This window comes from Glycine max, chromosome 19 (assembly GCF_000004515.6).
Source record: "Glycine max cultivar Williams 82 chromosome 19, Glycine_max_v4.0, whole genome shotgun sequence".
Taxonomy (NCBI): Eukaryota; Viridiplantae; Streptophyta; class Magnoliopsida; order Fabales; family Fabaceae; genus Glycine; species Glycine max.
In genome coordinates, this window is record NC_038255.2 from 26,204,345 (window position 1) to 26,226,089 (window position 21,745).

The 21,745-nt window shown below is 39.4% G+C and overlaps 1 non-coding gene and 1 pseudogene across 1 annotated transcript; one reads left to right on the plus strand and one right to left on the minus strand.

The window, feature by feature from the left end:
• Positions 1-583: 583 nt before the first annotated feature.
• LOC113000513 (small nucleolar RNA R71) lies at positions 584-690 on the minus strand. The gene has a single exon (XR_003265846.1). It is a non-coding gene; the product is annotated as a small nucleolar RNA R71 (small nucleolar RNA).
• A 1,107-nt stretch (positions 691-1,797) lies between these two features.
• Positions 1,798-21,745, plus strand: part of LOC113000414 (uncharacterized) — a 54,718-nt pseudogene continuing 34,770 nt past the window's right edge.

Here is a 21,745-nt window from a genome sequence, read left to right on the forward strand (position 1 = left end):
ATTTATCATTGCTCGTTGGGAAACGACCTAGGATCACTTCCTAGTTACTACATTTTCATGTTTATTTGATTCCGGTACGGCCTCGATCAAATTTGGCGTCGTTGCCGGGGAGTAGTGTCCAAAGGTTCATAATATCTAGTGTTGTGTTAGTGTTTACTTATTTCGTGTTTTGTGTTTAATTGTTAGTGTGGTGTTAGTATGTGTGTTAGTGTTGTTTAGTGTCCTAGTATTTTGTTTAGTGTGTGTTCTGTTTTAGTTTTTCTGTTAAGCGCTTCCCCTGTTTTAGTTTTGGGTGTTTTGATGTGAATAGTGTTTTGCGACGGACTTAGCGACCACTTTTGCTTGCGGCAAAACAAAGTAGTAGTAGAAATCATGTAGCGACGGATTTTAGCGACCACCCTTGCTGAATTATTTGGGATTTTTTGTTTTAGTAGCTAGAGGAGAAAAAAATTAGTAGTAGTACAAAGGACTGGCTGGCTGTAGTACAAAGGACTGGCTGTATTATCTTGCTCCAAGGTCCATCACGAGGGGATGACCTTAAGAGTATTCTTAGAAAAAAAAATTTCCTGCTTCCAGGACCACGACCATCAGGAAGGATATCTCAGGTATTAGACAACTCAGTGGAGAGAGCCTATATGAATACTGGGAGAGATTTAAAAAATTATGTGCCAGTTGCCCTCACCATCAGATTTCGGAGTAGCTTCTTCTCCAATATTTTTATGAAGGACTCAGTAATATGGAGAGAAGTATGATAGATGCTGCCAGTGGTGGAGCCCTTGGAGACATGACTCCTGCTGAAGCCAGAAATTTAATTGAGAAGATGGCTTCCAACTCCCAGCAGTTTAGCGCCAGAAATGATGCTATAATCATTAGAGGAGTGCATGAGGTAGCTACAAACTCATCTGCATCATCTGAAACTAAGAAGCTTGAAGGCAACTTAGATGCATTGGTTAACTTGGTAACCTAGCTGGCCTTGAATCAGAAATCTGTACCTATCGCAAGAGTCTGTGGTTTATGCTCCTCTGCTGACCACCATACAGACCTTTGCCCTTCCCTGCAGCAACCTGGAGCAATTAAGCAGCCTGAAGCTTATGCTGCAAACATTTACAATAGACCTCCTCAACCTCAGCAACAAAATCAACCACAGCAGAACAATTATGACCTCTCCAGCAACAGATACAATCCTGGATGGAGGAATCACCCTAATCTCAGATGGTCTAGCCCTCAACAACAACAACAACAACCTGCTCCTTCCTTTCAAAATGCTGCTGGCCCAAGCAGACCATACATTCCTCCACCAATCCAACAACAGCAACAGCCCCAGAAATAGCAAACAGTCCCAGAATGACTATGCAAAACATGCAGTTTCAACAAGAGACCAGAGCCTCCATTCAAAGCTTAACTAATCAGATGGGACAATTGGCTACACAATTAAATCAACAACAGTCCCAGAATTCTAACAAGTTGCCTTCTCAATCTGTCCAACATCCCAAAAATGTCAGTGCCATTTCATTGAGGTCAGGAAAGCAGTGTCAAGGACCTCGACCCGTAGCACCTTTCTCATCTGCAAATGAACCTGCCCAACTTCACTCTACTCCAGAAAAAGGTGATGACAAAAATTTACCTAACAATTTTTGTGCAGGTGAATCTTCCACTGGTAATTCTGATTTGCAGAAGCAGCACATCCCTCTTCCATTCCCTCCAAGAGTAGTTCCCAACAAAAAAGTGGAAGAGGCAGAGAAAGAGATCTTGGAAACATTTAGAAAAGTAAAGGTAAACATACCTCTGCTGGATGCAATAAAGCAAATTCCAAGATATGCTAAATTCTTGAAGGAGCTGTGCACTAATAAGCGGAAGCTTAAAGGAAGTGAACGAGTTAGCATGGGCAGAAATGTCTCCGCATTGATTGGTAAATCTGTCCCCTAAATTCTTGAAAAATGTAAAGATCCAGGTACATTCAGCATACCTTGTATTATAGGGAATAGTAAGTTTGACAATGCCATGCTAGATTTAGGAGCTTCTGTTAGTGTTATGCCTCTGTCTATTTTTAATTCTCTATCTCTAGGTCCCTTGCAGTCAACTGATGTGGTAATTCATTTAGCTAATAGAAGTGTTGCCTATCCTGTTGGTTTCATAGAAGATGTCTTAGTTAGAGTTGGTGAACTGATTTTCCCTGTTGATTTTTATATTTTGAATATGGAGGATGGATTTTCTCAAGGATCAGTTCCCATCATTCTAGGCAGACCCTTTATGACAACTGCTAGAACTAAGATATATGTATATGCAGGCACACTATCCATGGAGTTTGGTGATATAAATGCTCATTTTAATATTCTGGATGTTATGAAACACCCATCTGAAGATCTTTCTGTATTTTGTGCTGAAATAATTGACCATGTTGTTGATGAATACATGACTGATCTTTATTCTAATCTGCATGCCTCTCACTCTTCATGCATTGAGTCTGAAATTGTACTTGATCATATGTCTGAATTTGATGCTGAGAGTGAATCTGAAATTGATATTGATTGCATGTCTGGTGGTGGTGGTGTTTTACCTCTCGAGATTGATTTTATAGAGTCAGATAGGACTAACCATGTTTCAGGAAGTACACATACCTCTAACTTTATTTATGAGGTACAGGCTGAGAAACCATCTCCTTCTACCACTATCCAGCCGGCCACACCAGAATTGAAGCCTCTGCCATTAAACTTAAAATAGGCTTACTTGGATGATAGCAAAAGTTTTCCAGTAATTATATCTGCCTCCCTTGCTGATGAGCAAGAGGAGAAGTTGTTGTCTGTTCTCAAGAAGCATAAGAAGGCTATAGGCTGGACCCTGGTGGACATTCCTGGTATTATCCCATCCACATGTATGCATCGAATAAATTTAGAGGATGGAGCTAAACTAGTAAGACAACCACAGAGAAGACTCAACCCGGTGATTCTTGATGTAGTGAAGAAGGAGATAACCAAGCTTTTGCAAGCTAGAATCATTTATCCTATCTCCGACAGCCAATGGGTGAGTCCCGTCCAGGTAGTCCCAAAGAAAACCGGCCTCACAGTGATAAAAAATGAGAAGGAGGAGCTGATTCCTACTCGGGTGCAGAGCAGTTGGAGAGTCTGTATCGACTATAGGAGGCTGAACCAGGTTACCTAAAAGGACCATTTTCCCTTGCCATTCATTGACCAGATGCTTGAACGCCTGACAGGTAAATCTCACTACTGTTTCCTTGATGGTTTTTCTGGCTATATGCAAATTACTTTTGCTCTAGAGGATCAGGAAAAGACCACATTCACCTGCCCCTTCGGCACTTTTGCCTATAGGAGGATGCCTTTCAGCCTGTGCAATGCCCCTGGTACCTTCCAGCAGTGCATGATTAGTATTTTTAGTGATTTCTTAGAAAATTGCATAGAGGTGTTTATGGATGATTTCACTGTATATAGATCCTCTTTTGATAGTTGTTTGGATAGTTTGGAAAAAGTTTTGAATAGATGCATCGAAACTAATCTTGTTCTAAATTTTGAAAAATGTCATTTTATGGTTGAGCACGATATAGTTTTAGGTCACATTATTTCCAATAAGGGTATTGAAGTAGATCCTGCAAAAATTTATGTTATTTCACAATTGCCTTACCCCTCTTGTGTGCGAGAGGTGCGATCTTTTCTTGGTCATGCAGGATTCTACAGGCGCTTTATAAGAGATTTTAGCAAAGTAGCCCTCCCACTATCCAACTTGTTGCAAAAGGAGGTGGAGTTTGACTTTAATGACAAATGCAAAGAGGCTTTTGATTGCCTCGAAAGAGCGATGACTACCACCCCTATCATCCAGGCACCCGACTGGACAACCCCTTTTGAGCTTATGTGTGATGCATCAAATTATGCATTGGGGGCTGTCCTTGCTCAGAATATTGATAAATTGCCCAGTGTCATATATTATGCTTCTAGGACTTTAGATGCTGCCCAAGCGAATTATACTACTACTGAGAAAGAGCTTCTAGCCATAGTTTTTGCTCTTGAAAGATTTCGATCTTATTTGCTTGGTACCCGCATTATTGTTTATACTGACCATGCAGCTCTAAAGTACTTGTTGAAGAAGGCTGATTCTAAGCCTAGGTTTATCCGATGGATGCTCTGGCTCCAAGAGTTTGACTTGGAGATCCGTGATAGGAGCGGAGCACAAAATTTAGTTGTTGATCATTTGAGTCGGATCGAACGTGTATCTGATGCGGATTCACCCATTCGGGATGATTTCCCGGATGATCATTTGTATATACTGTATAGTATTTATGACTCTCTTTCTACTCCCTGGTTTGCTAACATTGTCAATTATTTAGTTGCTTCTATTTTTCCTCCCTTAGCATCTAAGGCCCAAAAAGATAAAATTAAAAGAGATGCTAAACATTTTATTTGGGATGATCCCTACTTGTGGAAATTGTGCAATGATCAGGTCATTAGACGATGCATTCCAGATCTTGAGACTGACTCAGTCCTGCAGTTTTGTCATTCTTCCGCACTGGGAGGTCATCTGAGTGTTCAAAGGACAGCTCGCAAAGTGCTTGATTGTGGCTTTTATTGGCCCACCATCTTTAAAGATGTGTGGAAGATCTGTAGCACTTGTGAGCAGTGTCAGAGAGCAGGAAATACACTTACATGGCGACAACAAATGCCTCAGCAACCTATGCTATTCTGTGAGGTGTTTGATGTCTGGGGTATAGATTTTGTGGGCCCTTTTCCTGTCTCTTTTGGTTATGTTTACATTCTCCTTGCAGTTGACTATGTTTCAAAATGGGTGGAAGCCAAGCCCACTAGAACTAATGATGCTAAGGTTGTTACAGATTTTGTCAGATCTAATATGTTTTGCAGGTTTGGAGTACCTAAAGCAATTGTTAGTGATCAAGGAACCCATTTTTGCAACAGAACAATGCATGCCTTGCTTAAAAAGTACGGGGTTGTACACAGGGTATCCACACCATACCACCCCCAAACCAATGGACAGGCAGAAATTTCTAACAAGGAGATTAAGAGAATTTTAGAGAAGATTGTGCAACCAAGTAGGAAAGATTGGAGTACCAGGCTTGATGATGCTCTTTGGGCACATCGGATTGCCTACAAAGCACCCATAGGAATGTCTCCTTATCGGGTTGTCTTTGGAAAGGCATGTCATCTTCCAGTGGAGATTGAGCACAAAGCATACTGGGCAGTGAAGACTAGCAACTTCTCTATGGATCAAGCTGGTGAGGAAAGAAAGTTGCAACTGAGTGAGTTAGATGAAATCCGCCTAGAAGCCTACGAGAATGCCAAGTTTTACAAAGAAAAGACTAAGAAGTTCCATGATAGCAAGATAGTTAAGAAGGACTTCATGGTTGGGCAAAAAGTGCTATTGTATAATTCTAGGCTTGGACTCATGAGTGGTAAGTTGAGGTCTAAGTGGATTGGTCCTTTTGTTGTTACTAATGTTTTTCCTTATGGTACAGTTGATATCAAAAGTGATTCCACAAACAAGAGCTTCAAGGTCAACGGACATCGACTGAAGCCATTCCTCACAAACCCTTCTTTAGTGGACGTAGTGGTGGAAGAGACTTCCTTAATCAACCCTACTCTTCCTCCACCATGACTTAGGGAGTTCTTCTTTTCCTATCTCTTTCTTTGCTTTTATTACACTTGTCCGATTCTATTTGATGGTTTAATTGCTTTTAATCTTTTAATTGTGCCACATTGAGGACAATGTGTTGTTTAAGTATGGGGGGGGGTGTTCTTTGGTTTTGCTAGTTCTGTTGGTTTTGTTAATTAGTTAATGTTGTTAGTTTTGTTGGGTTTCTAGTTTAATATTTTAGGTCAATTCTGTGTGCATGTACAAATTTGCATGTTTTTTCTTTGAATTAGAGGATATATTCAAGAAATGGGTAATTTTTTTTATTTAAAAAAGGCCTCTTGACATTTTGCGATTTGAAATCCTTGCTTTTCCTCTACATGTCATGATAGTTTTGAAAGCTCAATTTGAAAGTGACGAGTTTACCTTTGTTAGAATTTGAGCCATCCATCATCATAATCATTTGGTGTGTTTTGCCCCATTGATTGCTTGCACAATAGCCTTGGCTTGATTCTTGTTGATGCTTCCTAATTCACATGCATATTTGGAAATGATTTAGGCAATTTTGTTCTTATAAGCTCCTAGACAAATGGACTTACCTTGAATTAATTCCTTTGATAGCCCTTTTGAGCCTTGTTTCCCTTTCCTTGTTTTGTAGCTCACTACAAGCCTTAACTGAAAAACCATGATATCACCGTATCCTTAAGGAATTTTGGAGCTTTGAAATTGTTTTGGGAATAAGTGTGGGGGGTTTTGTTTCATTGGATAACATGTTTTGTTGGCTATCCTTCATGATGTATTTTGGGCCATACTTGATGTACATTGTATATTGGTTAAATGTTGGACATGCTGAATGAGATGCTGTTTCTCAAAGGCTATAGAGCAAAAAAAAAATCGAAAAAGAAAAAGAAAAGCAATAAAGTTGAGTGAATAAGATCTTAAATGGCAAAAGAATGATGAGACTCTTGGTTCTACTCTTTATGTTTAAATTTTATCTTTAGTTTTTTTTTTTTTTTAATATGCACTTATTCCCCATTGCTCCTCTATTCCTTTGGGATTTAGCCTCTTATTCCATATTTTTCCATACCTTGTCCTTGGCCCCATTACAACCTTAAAAGACATTTTGATCCTCATGTGCTTGTGTTTATGGGTTGATTGTCAATTTTAGAATCTTGCCAAGTTTATGTGGTGTTTGTTTTCATGGGTGCTTTGAGGGTAAATAGTAGCCTAGACACTTGAGAGATAGAGTGTATATCTTGTGAGGCTTTATCACTTTTCATTCTTGAGCTGATTAACTATTTTGCCATGATTGGGTTGCTTGGATGATTTTCATGAATGTCTTGAATTTTCGGATCTCCTTATGTTAGATGTTAGATGTTACCCATTCCTTTCATTCCTTGATGTTCATTGTGGAATATGTGAATGTTTCTAGTTGTCTCTCTTTGATATCCTTGGATTTTTTTCTTTGTTTCATTTTGCCCAGGAGTGCAAAAGGTTAAGTATGGGGGGTTTTGATGTGCCATCATTTTCTTCTATTTCTTAAACCCTACCATTTTAATTACTGATTAGTCTTAACTGTCAAATTAATTAGGCAGTTTTATTATTTGGGCTCATTCAGCTAATTTGATGTTTTTAATCTAATTTCAGGAATTAATTAAACATTGGGCTTAATCCGGATTTTGGTTGTGGACTTGAAGAGGGCAGATAAAGCAGCACTTACTTTAGTTAAATTCTAATTAGGAGATTGCAATTTTATTTTATGTGGTTCAGTGTTTATTTCGTTTTGGGCCAGAATAATGTAATAGGACCCAGTTACTTTGAGTGACTCTTTTTAAATAGTAGCCTTGGGATTCGTGCAAGGCTATTCTGTTAGGCTATTCAGTATTCAGAGCATTGTTTAGGGTTTTACGTTTTTCTGTTCTAATGCCACTATTTACGTAATGCAATTTTCCATTTTCTGCTTCTAATTACAAATTCGTTCTTGTTTCTTCTTCTGCTTTCATTTACGTTTTTGCTTTTAGTTTCATTTATGTTTTCTGTTTGAATCTATGGAAGGCTAAATATTCTGGTGTTGTTTCCTTTTGAGGATGAAGCTCAACTCTCTTCGAGGTTTTGTTTATAATGTGGCTTCCTAGTAGTTTTCCCTTCACCAGTTAACCCACATTCGTTAATATTAATCTGTGCACGCTTCATGCTCGATTAATTGCCTCTGAGCCTAACTTGCGTTCATGCTTAATGGGCGAAGGGTTAACAGGTGTATGTGTTGCCTAATCACGTATTGACAACCCAAAGTTGATTTTCACTTAGTAAATTGAAATAGGGTTGGATTAAGTGGTTAACTGTTAGGGACGAATTCTCCATAACCCAGGACAAGAGAATGGCTTCTGAATCAGAGGAAACAACCCGTTTTTAATATTATTAGTTTCGTATTCCAGTTTACTTATTCTGTTTTTTAAATCACAAAACAAACAAACCCCTCAAATCGTAACTGTTACTGCAAGTGTATTATGAACATTTGGTTTATCATTGCTCGTTGGGAAACGACCTAGGATCACTTCCTAGTTACTGCATTTTCATGTTTATTTGATTCGGGTACGGCCTCGATCAGAAACTTACTTGGATTGTTGATTGTTGATGATGCGTAGAAGATGCAAAAAGAAAGCAAGAATGCAAGTTGCACAAATTTGGGCGAGAGAGAAAATGTAGGATATGCTCTGAGAATTTTGGCAACGGTGATGTTACACTCACTTAAACAAATTTTGAGCCTCTCGCTTAGCGAGCCACAGAGCTAAGCGAGCTAGAGAGACATTTGGTTTCTCAAACGGGTTCACTTAGCGAATCTGCGTGCTTAGCCCAAGTTTGAAATTCAAAATCTATTTTTTTTAACACATAGCTGGGCTTAGCAAACAGAAGCAGCACTTAGCGAATTCTGCAAATCATAAAACCTGCAACTCTCGCTAAGCCTGGCTCTGAGTTGGCTTAGCTAAAATAATGCATCTTGAATACAGGGGGGCAGACGCTTAGCGGATGATGGATCGCTTAGCGCTGCTATGGTCGCAAGGAATTAGGCTTAGCTGGCATGAGTAGTGCTTAGCTCAATGAACCCCAATTTAGGCCGCAAAGAATTGGGCTTAGCAGCAACGTGTCGCGCTTAGCCATTGAATATGATGCACTTAGCGAGCAAGCCATCGCTTAGCCGAATTCAGATTGAATTGAAATGGGCTTAGCTCAGCCTTGGCCAGCTTAGCGGACCAAATCAGCTTGAGATGCAAGGGTTGAGTGCTAAGCGCTAGAGACACTCCACTTAGCACATGACCAAAGATGCGCTCAGCGCAAGGCTTGCGCTTAGTGAGAGGATAGATTTTCAGAAAAAAAATTTCTAAGTTATTTTTCAGTCCCTTCCTCAAGAAATTGAAACCCTTATATCTATCATTCAAAAACAAGCTGATATACCCCAATGTAATGATTATGAAGCAAGTTCCACATTATGCCATACATAAAAGAAAAGAAAAGCAGAAATTAGAACTGGGTTGCCTCCTAGGAAGCGCTTCTTTAACGTCATTAGCTTGACACTTTTACTTCAATGGGTGATCACGTTTTGGTTCTTACTTCCAAAACCTCCTTACCCACTTCCATTACCTGTAAGCAAACATTTTGTTCTGGAGCAGGCTTGTCTTCAACAAATAAATCAAAATCAATTTTCTGATCTTCAAAGCCCAGCTCCAGCTTCTTTTTCCCTATATCAACTATGCAACTCGTAGTTAACATGAATGGCCTTCCCAAAATTACAGGAATGTCATTATCTTCACAGATATCCATTACCACAAACTCTGCTAGGAAGATATAATGTTTTACTCTGACCAGCACATCTTCAATTACTCCATATTGTCTGGTAATGGAGTGGTCAACAAGTTGTAAATTCATCCTTGAGTGGCATTTGCTATAAAGCTTCTCCGAAAGGCATGGTTATTTCCAGTTTCCTGAAAATATATAAGAATCTCGCCAAATGGCGGTCCTTCTCCTTCTTGGAAGGTACCACATGATATAGTACTTCCGCACCTTCATTCACAACTTTTTCTCTTTTCTTCTCTCTAGCTTGTTCACTTCTACTCCTCTCTTCATTCTTATTTTTTTTCATCTTTTTCATTTTTTTCATTTTCTTTTTCTTTTTCTTGGTCATTTAATTTTTTTTCTTGACCATTATTTGTTTTTCTTTTTCCTGGTTGTTTTCACCTCTCACATCATCTTTCTTTTCATCAATACCTTTCTTTTCAACAGCTTTCTTCTTGGACACAACACTATCCTCATCATCCACCTCCATAAAACTCTTACTCCTTGTCATCACAGCTTTGCATTCCTCCTTGGGATTCTTTTCTGTATTCGCCACAAAACTATTGGATGACTTGTCAACTATCTGCTTGGCCAGTTGTCCCACTTGGACCTCAAGGTTTTTCAGTGCTGACTCAGTGCTTTTATGATTTGACATTGTTACCTGCATAAACTGAGTCAAAGTCTCCTCCAGCTTAGTAGTCCTCTGAAAGATGTTAGGCTCTTGTTGGATTGGCCTGTTAGAAGGTCCACCCTGGTCCTTGTTGAATTGATTGTCAGGGTGTGATCTCCACTGTCCTTGTTGGTTATAAGGACCCTGCTGGAAGCCTGAGAATCCTCCTTGAGTATATCCTTGTCTCTGTTGATTTCCCATATAGTGAACTTCTTGATTGTTTTCTTTAATGGGAATACATTGGCTTGTTTCATGAGCCTCACCATAGATGGTACAACCTATAACCTGCAAAACAGAAGATTGTGTAGGTTGACCAATAGACAATTTTGTTGGCAACTTACCAAGTGTTTCTGTTAAAATCTCAAGTTGCCTAGATAGCAACTTATTCTGTGCCAATAAAGCATCATGTGATGATAGTTCTAACAAGCTTTTCTTTGTGGGTTGATGAACTTTGTCGTGCAGAATGGCATGATCCCTGGCTGACATATTCTTAATTAGCTCAATTGCCTCTTCAGGGGTCTTGATGAGGACATGACCAAGAGCAAGGGCAAGGATCCACTTGAAGGACTTGGAGGACCTATGACAAGGGCTAGAGAAAGGAAAGCCAAGGAAGCTCTTCAACAAGTGCTGTCCATACTATTTGAATACAAGCCCAAGTTTCAAGGAGAAAAGTCCAAGGTTGTGAGTTGTATCATGGCCCAAATGGAGGAGGACTAAATGACACCACTTTGTCTCAATTTTAGAGTGTTTAGTTTGTCTAAATAATGGCCCAATCCTTGTAAAGTTGGCTGACCAAAAATATGTTTTGGGTTAATCAACTAAAAGGGCTTTAGTTAGGTTTAGTTCAAGTTGTAATAAGGGCCCAATTGGCAACCTAGGCATCAGCCTTTTGGGAGACCAAATGGTGGCTGAAGTTGGCTGTTGGGGGTGACTTTTGGTTGCCACAATTTCAGTTACACTCAGCCATTAAGTTTTTTTTAATTCCCTAGGTTAATGGCATTAAGTTATTTTAATTCTAGATTAGTGGGTCATTACTAAAATCTGCTGTAAAGCTTCTATATAAGCTGAACCATTTTATCAATAAACACAAGTTGAGTTTTATTCAGAAAATTAGAGTTTATCTCTTTTATCTTAGTGAGAGTGATTCTCCTAAATTCTTGAGTGATTCAAGAACACCCTGGCTGTATCAAAGGACTTTCACAACCTTTGTGTGTTGCCCTCGCTGGAAGAGTGATTCTTTCCTTCCTTTCATCCTCACCCTTGTTTTTTCAAACCACAATTCCAGAAAATCCACCTCTGCCCAGAATTATCTCGTGGTCATAACTCCCATTTTACGCACTCAAATGAAGTGATTCTTGAGCCTAAATTGACTTTCAAAACGAGACCTTTCACCTCGTTTTGGAATCACCTCATTTGGAGCCCTGTAGCTTCAGTTATTGCCATTTCTATATTTCTGTCCTGCCACCACTTAACCTACATTTTACCATCCCATTCATCCATTTTATGCCAAGAACCACCTTATTAAGACCCACGAAATTAACCACCTTATTTTCCATCCTTTCCTTAATCAATTTCCGCATTTTCCATCAAGGTTTAATCCTAGACGATCCTAAGTCAGCCCTTGTGCCATGAGGGTTCATATCATTTGGTATCAGAGCTCCGGTTCTAGGATCAACACTTCCTTTGCTGGAAATTTTGGGTAACATCCTTCTTTATTCTCTTTGCCATTTATATTACCTTCTTATTCATATATTTTTGTTTAGGCTGAACCATTGCAAAAGTTAAGCCTTTTGATCTCTTTGTTATAAAAAAAAAAAAGCAGAATTTCGTATAAGCAAAATTAAAAAAAAAAATAAAATTGGGCTGAATGGTTCATGCTTGAAGAACTTTAAAAAAAATCTCTTTAAGGTAATATATTGGTTGCATGAAGGATTGTTACTTGAATTCCTAAATTCTGAATTTTATTTCCTTCATTTGTGCCTAAAAACATTGTTAGCCTTTTTCTTGGTTAACCTTTTCCTTGTCTCTCTAGCCTTACCTTACACATATTGGTGAATTGTTCTTTGTTGTGGCCATAATCTCTTGAATTGCCTAAGAACTCAAGGGGAATTAGAGTGGTAAAAGGCAAGAGTGTTTCATTAGAGAAAAGCCATAATTGTGTGATACACTTGAGTGGGTGAGGTATTCAAACAACAACTATAATTGTCTTGTTACGTTTGATTTGTTTGTTTGAGATGGCAGGAACAAATCCTAATGATGGATGGGGACTTTCGCAATTCCAAATGCAAGCTTTGATGCAACATATGGAGAGGTTAATGAAACAACGAGATGATGCGCTCCATGAGAGGTTGGATCAAATGGAGAATAGAGATCATAATGAAGAAGAAAGGAGGAGAAGAGGGAATGATGGTGTTCCTAGACAAAACCGAATTGATGGTATTAAACTCAACATTCCTCCATTTAAAGGAAAGAATGATCCGGAGGCCTACTTGGAGTGGGAGATGAAAATAGAGCATGTTTTCTCATGCAACAACTATGAGGAGGACCAAAAGGTGAAGCTTGCCGCCACGGAGTTTTCTGACTATGCTCTTGTGTGGTGGAACAAGCTACAAAAGGAGAGAGCAAGAAATGAAGAGCCAATGGTTGATACATGGACGGAGATGTAAAAGATCATGAAGAAGCGGTATGTGCCGGCTAGTTACTCAAGGGACTTGAAATTCAAGCTCCAAAAACTAACCCAAGGCAACAAGGGGGTTGAGGAGTATTTCAAGGAAATGGATGTGCTCATGATTCAAGCAAATATTGAAGAAGATGAGGAGGTAACTATGGCTCAATTTCTTAATGGTTTGACTAATGATATCCGTGATATTGTTGAGCTGTAGGAGTTTGTTGAAATGGATGATTTGCTTCACAAAGCAATCCAAGTAGAGCAACAATTAAAAAGGAAAGGAGTGGCTAAGAGGAGTTTTACCAACTTTGGTTCTTCTAGTTGGAAAGACAAAGGTAAGAAAGATGGGGCTGCTACTTCTAGTAGTAGTTCCTCACCTATCCCATCAAAAATTCGCTCAAAGTCCCAAGAGGAACCCTCTAAAAGGAGTAGAGACGTGAAGTGTTTCAAGTGCCAAGGCCTAGGACACTATGCTTATGAGTGCCCTAACAAAAGGTCCATGGTTCTTAGAGATGGAGAATATATAAGTGAATCCGATGTTGAAGAGGAAGAGGAGAGTGAGTACGTAGAGGAAGAGGAGACTCCGGAGGGAGATTTGTTGATGATTAGGCGGTTACTTGGTGGTCAATTGAAGCATGAGGAGGAGAGCCAAAGAGAAAACATCTTTCACACTAGATGTTTAATCAATGGCAAGGTGTGCATGGTGATCATTGATGGAGGTAGTTGCAATGTGGCTAGTGCTAGATTAGTGTCAAAGCTAAATTTAGCTACTAAACCACATCCTAGGCCATACAAACTTCAATGGCTTAGTAAGGATGGGGAGGTGCAAGTGAGGCAGCAAGTTGAAGTAGACGTTTGCATTGGGAAATACAATGATAAGGTACTTTGTGATGTTGTTCCTATGGAGGCCAGTCACTTACTGTTGGGGAGACCATGGCAATTTGATAAAAGAGCCAATCATGACGGTTACACCAACAAGATCTCTTTCATGCACCAAGACAAAAAGATTGTGCTCAAGCCATTGAGTCCACAAGAAGTGTGTGAGGATCAAAAGAAAATGAGAGAAAAACTTCTTCAAGAGAAAAGAGAAAAAGAAAAAGTGAGCAAAACACTTGAGAGTGAGAAAAAGAGGGAAACACTTGAGAGGAAAAAGAGTGAACAAAAGAAGAGTGAAACACTTGAAGTGAGGGAGAGCTATTTAGCCACAAAAAGTGAGGTCAAGAGGTTGTTTTGTGCTAAACAGTCACTCTATATCTTGTTTTGCAAAAATCAGATTTTGAGCACTAACACTTTTGATGATTTTGAAGTGCCTTCTAGTGTTAAAACTCTTTTGCAGGATTTTCATGACATGTTTCCACCAAATGTGCCAAGTGGACTACCACCTTTGAGGGGAATTGAGCATCAAATTGATCTCATTCCGGGAGCTTCTTTGCCCAATAGGCCAGCCTATAGAAGTAATCCACAAGAAACCAAAGAGATTCAAAGACAAGTGGATGAACTCATTAGCAAAGGTTGGGTAAGAGATAGTATGAGTCCTTGTGCTGTCCCAGTGATTTTGGTCCCTAAAAAGGATGGGACATGGCGCATGTGTTCTGATTGTAGAGCCCTTAATAACATCACCATTAAATATAGGCATCCTATACCCAGGCTTGATGATTTGCTTGATGAATTGCATGGTGCATGTTACTTCTCTAAAATTGATTTAAAAAGTGGATACAATCAAATTAGGATTAGAGAAGGGGATGAATGGAAAACTGCTTTTAAAACAAAATATGGTTTGTATGAATGGTTGGTTATGCCTTTTGGCCTAACTAACGCTCCTAGCACTTTCATGAGATTAATGAATCATATCTTGAGAGAGTTCATAGGAAAGTTCGTTGTGGTGTACTTTGATGATATTCTTATCTATAGCACTTCACTTGATTTGCATATTGATCATTTAAAATCTGTCTTGACTGTGCTTAGAGAAGAACAATTGTATGCCAATCTTGAAAAAATGCATCTTTTGTACTAACCATGTTGTGTTTCTTGGTTTTGTTGTGAGTTCAAAAGGAGTGCAAGTTGATGAGGAGAAGGTTAGGGCTATTCAAGAATGGCCTACACCTAAGTCTGTGACCGAGGTGAGGAGTTTTCATGGCTTAGCAAGTTTTTATAGACGATTTGTGAAGGATTTTAGCACATTGGCAGCACCTCTCAATGAAGTGCTCAAGAAAAATGTTGGTTTCAAATGCGGAGAGAAACAAGAAGAAGCTTTCAATGTTCTTAAGCAAAAGCTAACTAATGCCCCCATACTTGTGTTGCCAAACTTTCAAAAATCTTTTGAAATTGAGTGTGATGCTTCAAATGTTGGGATTGGGGCTGTGTTGATGCAAGAAGGCCATCCAATTGCTTATTTTAGTGAAAAGTTAAGTGGTCCTACCCTTAACTATTCAACTTATGATAAGGAGTTGTATGCCTTAGTACTGGCTTTGAAAACATGGCAACACTACCTTTATCCCAAGGAATTTTTCATTCATAGTGACCATGAGTCCCTCAAATATATCAAGGGGCAAGGCAAGCTTAACAAAAGGCATGCGAAGTGGGTGGAATTCCTAGAGCAATTCCCTTATGTTATCAAACATAAAAAGGGAAAAGGTAATATTGTAGCCGATGCTCTTTCTCGGCGTCATGCATTACTTTCTATGCTTGAAAAAAAATTGATTGGTCTTGAATGTTTGAAAAGCATGTATGAAAATGATGAAACTTTTGGAGAAATTTTTAAAAATTGTGAAAAATTTTCAGAAAATGGTTTCTTTAGACATTAAGGCTTTCTTTTCAAAGAAAACAAATTGTGTGTGCCTAAATGTTCTACTAGAAATTTGCTTGTTTGTGAAGCACATGAAGGAGGTTTAATGGGGCATTTTGGGGTCCAAAAGACTCTAGAAACATTACAAGAACATTTTTATTGGCCTCATATGAAAAAGGATGTGCAGAAATTTTGTGAACATTGCATTGTATGTAAAAAGGCAAAGTCTAAGGTAAAGCCTCATGGATTGTATACTCCATTGCCAATTCCGGAGTATCCTTGGATTGATTTATCCATGGATTTTGTTTTGGGGCTGCCAAAAACAAGCAATGGTAGAGATTCCATTTTTGTGGTTGTTGATAGGTTTTCTAAAATGGCTCATTTTATTCCATGTAAAAAAATTGATGATGCTTCCCATGTGGCTGATTTGTTTTTCAAGGAGATTGTGAGACTCCATGGTTTGCCAAGGAGCATTGTTAGTGATAGGGACTCTAAGTTCCTAAGCCATTTTTGGAGGACTTTGTGGAGCAAGTTGGGCACTAAATTGTTATTTTCAACCACTTGTCACCCACAAACCGATGGGCAAACGGAAGTTGTTAATAAGACTTTGGGAACTTTGCTTAGGACAGTTTTGAGGAAGAACTTAAAAACTTGGGAAGCTTGTTTACCCCATGTTGAATTTGCTTACAATAGAGCTGTTCATAGCACCACTAATTGTTCTCCTTTTGAAGTTGTTTATGGTTTTAACCCACTAACTCCTCTTGATCTTTTGCCTATGCCTAATGTTTCTGTTTTTAAGCATAAAGAAGGTCAAGCAAAGGCGGACTATGTGAAGAAGCTTCATGAGAGAGTCAAAGATCAAATTGAGAGGAAAAATAAAAGCTATGCTAAACAAGCCAACAAAGGGAGAAATAAGGTTGTCTTCGAACCTGGAGATTGGGTTTGGGTGCACATGAGAAAAGAAAGGTTTCCGGAACAAAGGAAATCAAAGCTTCAACCAAGGGGAGATGGACCATTTCAAGTGCTTGAAAGAATCAATGACAATGCTTACAAAGTTGAGCTGCCCGGTGAGTATAATGTTAGTTCCACCTTCAATGTCTCTGATTTATCTCTTTTTAATGCAGATGGAGAATCCGATTTGAGGACAAATCCTTCTCAAGAGGGAGAGAATGATGAGGACATGACCAAGAGCAAGGGCAAGGATCCACTTGAAGGACTTGGAGGACCTATGACAAGGGCTAGAGCAAGGAAAGCCAAGGAAGCTCTTCAACAAGTGTTGTCCATACTATTTGAATACAAGCCCAAGTTTCAAGGAGAAAAGTCCAAGGTTGTGAGTTGTATCATGGCCCAAATGGAGGAGGACTAAATGACACCACTTTGTCTCAATTTTAGAGTGTTTAGTTTGTCTAAATAATGGCCCAATCCTTGTAAAGTTGGCTGACCAAAAATATGTTTTGGGTTAATCAACTAAAAGAGCTTTAGTTAGGTTTAGTTCAAGTTGTAATAAGGGCCCAATTGGCAACCTAGGCATCAGCCTTTTGGGAGACCAAATGGTGGCTGAAGTTGGCTGTTGGGGGTGACTTTTGGTTGCCACAATTTCAGTTACACTCAGCCATTAAGTTTTTTTTAATTCCCTAGGTTAATGGCATTAAGTTATTTTAATTCTAGGTTAGTGGGTCATTACTAAAATCTGTTGTAAAGCTTCTATATAAGCTGAACCATTTTATCAATAAACACAAGTTGAGTTTTATTCAGAAAATTAGAGTTTATCTCTTTTATCTTAGTGAGAGTGATTCTCCTAAATTCTTGAGTGATTCAAGAACACCCTGACTGTATCAAAGGACTTTCACAACCTTTGTGTGTTGCTCTCGCTGGAAAGAGTGATTCTTTCCTTCCTTTCATCTTCACCCTTGTTCTTTCAAACCACAATTCCAGAAAATCCACCTCTGCCCAGAATTATCTCGTGGCCATAACTCCCATTTTACGCACTCAAATGAAGTGATTCTTGAGCCTAAATTGACTTTCAAAACGAGACCTTTCACCTCGTTTTGGAATCACCTCATTTGGAGCCCTGTAGCTTCAATTATTGCCATTTCTATATTTCTGTCCAGCCACCACTTAACCTACATTTTACCATCCCATTCATCCATTTTATGCCAAGAACCACCTTATTAAGACCCACGAAATTAACCACCTTATTTTCCATCCTTTCCTTAATCAATTTCCGCATTTTCCATCAATGTTTAATCCTAGACGATCCTAAGTTAGCCCTTGTGCCATGAGGGTTCATATCAGGTCTTCAGCTTTATTTTTTCCCCTGTTGAAGCATCTAGTAGTTGCTTGATTTGTGGTCTCAACCCATCTATAAACATATTCAATTGAATTGACTCAGAGAACCCATGGGTGGGAGTCTTTCTCAATAAACCTCTAAACCTCTCCAACACTTCACTCAAGGACTCGTCAGGGAACTGATGAAATGAAGAAATTGCAGCTTTCCCTTCCGCAGTCTTTGACTCTGGGAAATATTTTTTCAGAAACTTTTCAACAACTTTTTCCCAGGTTTTCAGACTATTACCCTTAAATGAGTGGAGCCACCTCTTGGCTTCTCCTACCAAGGAAAATGAAAATAGGCTGAGTCTAATGGCTTTATCTGGCGCACCTGCAATCTTTACAATGTTAAAATTTCAATGAATGTCGCCAAATATGCATAGGGGTCCTCATTTGGTAATCCTTGGAATAAGTTCCCCTGTATTAAATGAATCAAAGAAGGAGGGTAGTTAATGTTGTGAGCTTGCACTTCAGGACGTGCAATGCTGGTAAAGAATTGCGGCACTGAACTGCTTCAATAGTCCTAAAGGGTAACTCTTTGCTGGTGTTCATCAGCCATGGAAACGGCTTCTGGTAAATAGGTCACGGATTCCCTTGATGATGGTAAGTCAGATGATGTAGAATCAGAAAAATGAGTTTCTTCCTCAAGAAATTGACGCTACTATCCTATCTTGCAGTAATTTTCTTCTCCTCTCGGCTCTGCTCCTTCTTAACGTAGCTTCAATCTCCAAGTCCAGAGGAACTAAATTGCCTGTGGGAGATCTATGCATATAAAACACTAACAGAAACAACGGTTATCCAGTTCAAGAGGAAAACACATATGAATCGAAAGTAAATATTCACATTTTATCAAAGAATAAAGAATAGACACCTAGGACTGAACTAACTTTCCAAATAGAAAAAAGTTCCCTGACAACGGTGCCAAGAACTTGTTCGAACCCAGCAAGTGCACCGGATCGCGCAAGTAGTATAAAACGGTAAGAACTGAGTATCGAACTCTCGGGGAACTTGTGTTACTTTGTACGGCTACTTCAGTGAATAGGTGTCTAGTATGAAAAGAGATGTGTGGACTATGCACAGTGTCGCAACCTACCCTTCGGCGGGAGGGCGACGCGAGGGCTCACGGGTGCGTCTTCCAAGATAGGAAAATGCGCAGAGTCGCCACCAACGTTTATTCGAGGAAAACGTCGGAAAAACCAGAAAAGACGTGGTCTACGAACTTTAAGTGTGAAAGGTTCGGGAATTGTATTTACGCACGGGGAAGGTATTAGCACCTCACACGTTCGTCACAAGGGACGATAGCCTTTAATCAAGTGTGTGAATATGACTTCAATTTGTTTTATTTTCCCTTTTACGTTTTCATGTCTTTTTATGCCTTTTGTATTTTTTATCTTTTTGTGGTCGACAAGGGTGTTTCCCTTGCTCCTACGTATTCCTTAATTGTGATAAGGAAATCAGACCTACGTAGTTCTTCCAAAAGGGGTGAATCAAGTGATTCTTTTTACTTGGAAGGTGGTCATTTAAGGCGTTGGACCTTAAAATGATCCATTTTACTTGGTGAGAAAAGCTAAGGCGTTGGACCTTGTCATACCCTAATTTCGTCCGGGGACCTTTGCTTGATGACATGCGACTTTTGTTTGGTCCTTGTAAGGTGCTTGGCACCCATCATTAGGCAATTTGTGAAATTCCGGGACATGCCGAAAAACAAAAGAAAATATTGATGCACAATCCGTAAGGTTTCGTGACACACCGGAAATCAAATGGAAGCATCGTTGCACAATTAGTGGGGTTCCGTAACATTCCGTAAGTCAAAAAGGGGATGATTATGTAATCCACAAGGTTCCGTAACATTACGGAAAGAAAACAAGTATCGTTACGAAATTCGTAAGTTTCCGTAACTTTATGAAAAAAGAATCACCAAAAAAAGGCAGGGGGTGTACTTAGTAAAAATGGGGGTGAAAATAGCAACCAGGCCCACTTGGGCCCTCCAAAAGATTCCTCCAGAAGGCTGTTGCTTCTGGAGGAAGCAACCCTGCTTGCCTGGGCGAGCTGAGCTCGCCTGGGCGAGCTGGGCGGCAAGCATCTCCCCTATTTTGCTATAAATAGGGGAGGAAGTGAAGAAGAAAAGGGTTCAGCCCCTTAGGCACTTCTCTCTCTTTCGAATTTGTTTGGAAAAATTGTTTCCGTGAAGAAAATCTAAGCCGAGGCACTTCCGAAACGTTTTCGTAACGTTTCCGTGAGGAATTTCGCGAAGGCTTCGACCGTTCTTCGACGTTCTTCATTCGTTCTTCATCGTTCTTCGATCTTCAACGGGTAAGTACCTCGAACCAAGCTTTTCGATTCATTCTATGTACCCGTGGTGGTCCACATTGTGTTTCGTGTATTTTTATTCTCGTTTCATTTACTTTTTATACCCCCTTTTGACGTGCTTAAGCCATTTCATTTAAGTCATTTCTCGCTTAACCTAAAAATAAAATAAATTTCCACCGATCGTTTGAATTGTATTATCCGTTAACTTCGGTTAAAATGAATTCCGACCGTTCGGTCGTGCCGTAACCACGTTGGAAATCAAAAAAAGAGGTGAAATAATAATATAATAATAAAAAAAATACCTTTTAGTAAAATAAAGCGGAAAATCAATTGGACGTTTTCTCTTTGGGATTTCTCATTCTTAATCGAATTGACTAATAACTAAAGTGAAACTAAGGCTAAAATCAACTCGCCTAGTCAAGCTCGTCCATAAAAATAGGTTTTTGAAGTTTGTCATTTCAATTTCTTACTAAGTAAAATGGATCATTTTCAAGGTCCAAACGCCTTAAAATGATCACCTTTTAAGTAAAAAAGAATCGCTTGATAAAAAAGAACTACGTAGGTCTGATTTCCTCATCGCAAATTGAGGAATACGTAGGAGCAAAGGGAAACACCCTTGTCGACCACAAAAAGAGAAAAATATAAAAAGGGTATAAAGGATATGAAGACATAAAAAGGGAACATAAAAAATCAAAGTCATGTTTGCACATTCGATTAAAGGCTGCCATCCCTTGGAACGGACGTGTGGGGTGCTAATACCTTCCCCGTGCGTAAATACAACTCCCGAACCTTTCACTTAAAAGTTCGTAGATCTCGTCTTTTCCGGTTTTCCCGACGTTTTCCTCAAATAAACGTTGGTGGCGACTCCGCGCGTATTCCTTTCGTGGAACACGCATCCCGCGAGTCTCGCGTCGCCCTCCCGCCGAAGGGTAGGTTGCGACAGTTGGCGACTCCACTGGGGACAATTTTTAGAGAGTTAGGCCATTTAATCTTGTGCAAATGCTTTACCATGACTTACTCCTTTGTTGGTTTCCCTTCATTATGTTCTTGTGTATATAAACTCTTTGTTGCTTTTAGTGTGTTTTAAAAGGTATGCATGAAGTAAATATTTATTCATTTGATGCACACAAACACCAACACTATTTGCACACACTGTGAGTGAAAAAGGGCCCTATACCCGGGTTCATGGGAACATAAGGAGTGGAGGTGAATCTGTGATCATGCTAGGTCTCCGACTTGCTTGATTACAGTGAACCCTCATCTAGAGCTTTTCTCTTTGAAAACTTATTGTTGCTAGTAGTCCCTACTGCTGCAATATGTTCTTCGAAGAGAATGATACCTCTAGAAACTATCAAAAGAGATATGACTACCTTGGGGGTTATCACTAAATGCCTAGTTAGTTCTCTCCCTTATAGGTCCCTTCAATAGGGGCACGGAGCAAACACGTTGCGTGCCATTTTTCACATTGCCATGCATAAATATCATATACCCTTTTGCTTATGTTCAGTGGATATTGTCATGCTATTGCGCCTTTTGCATATGCATAGGGGTTCTGTCTTGA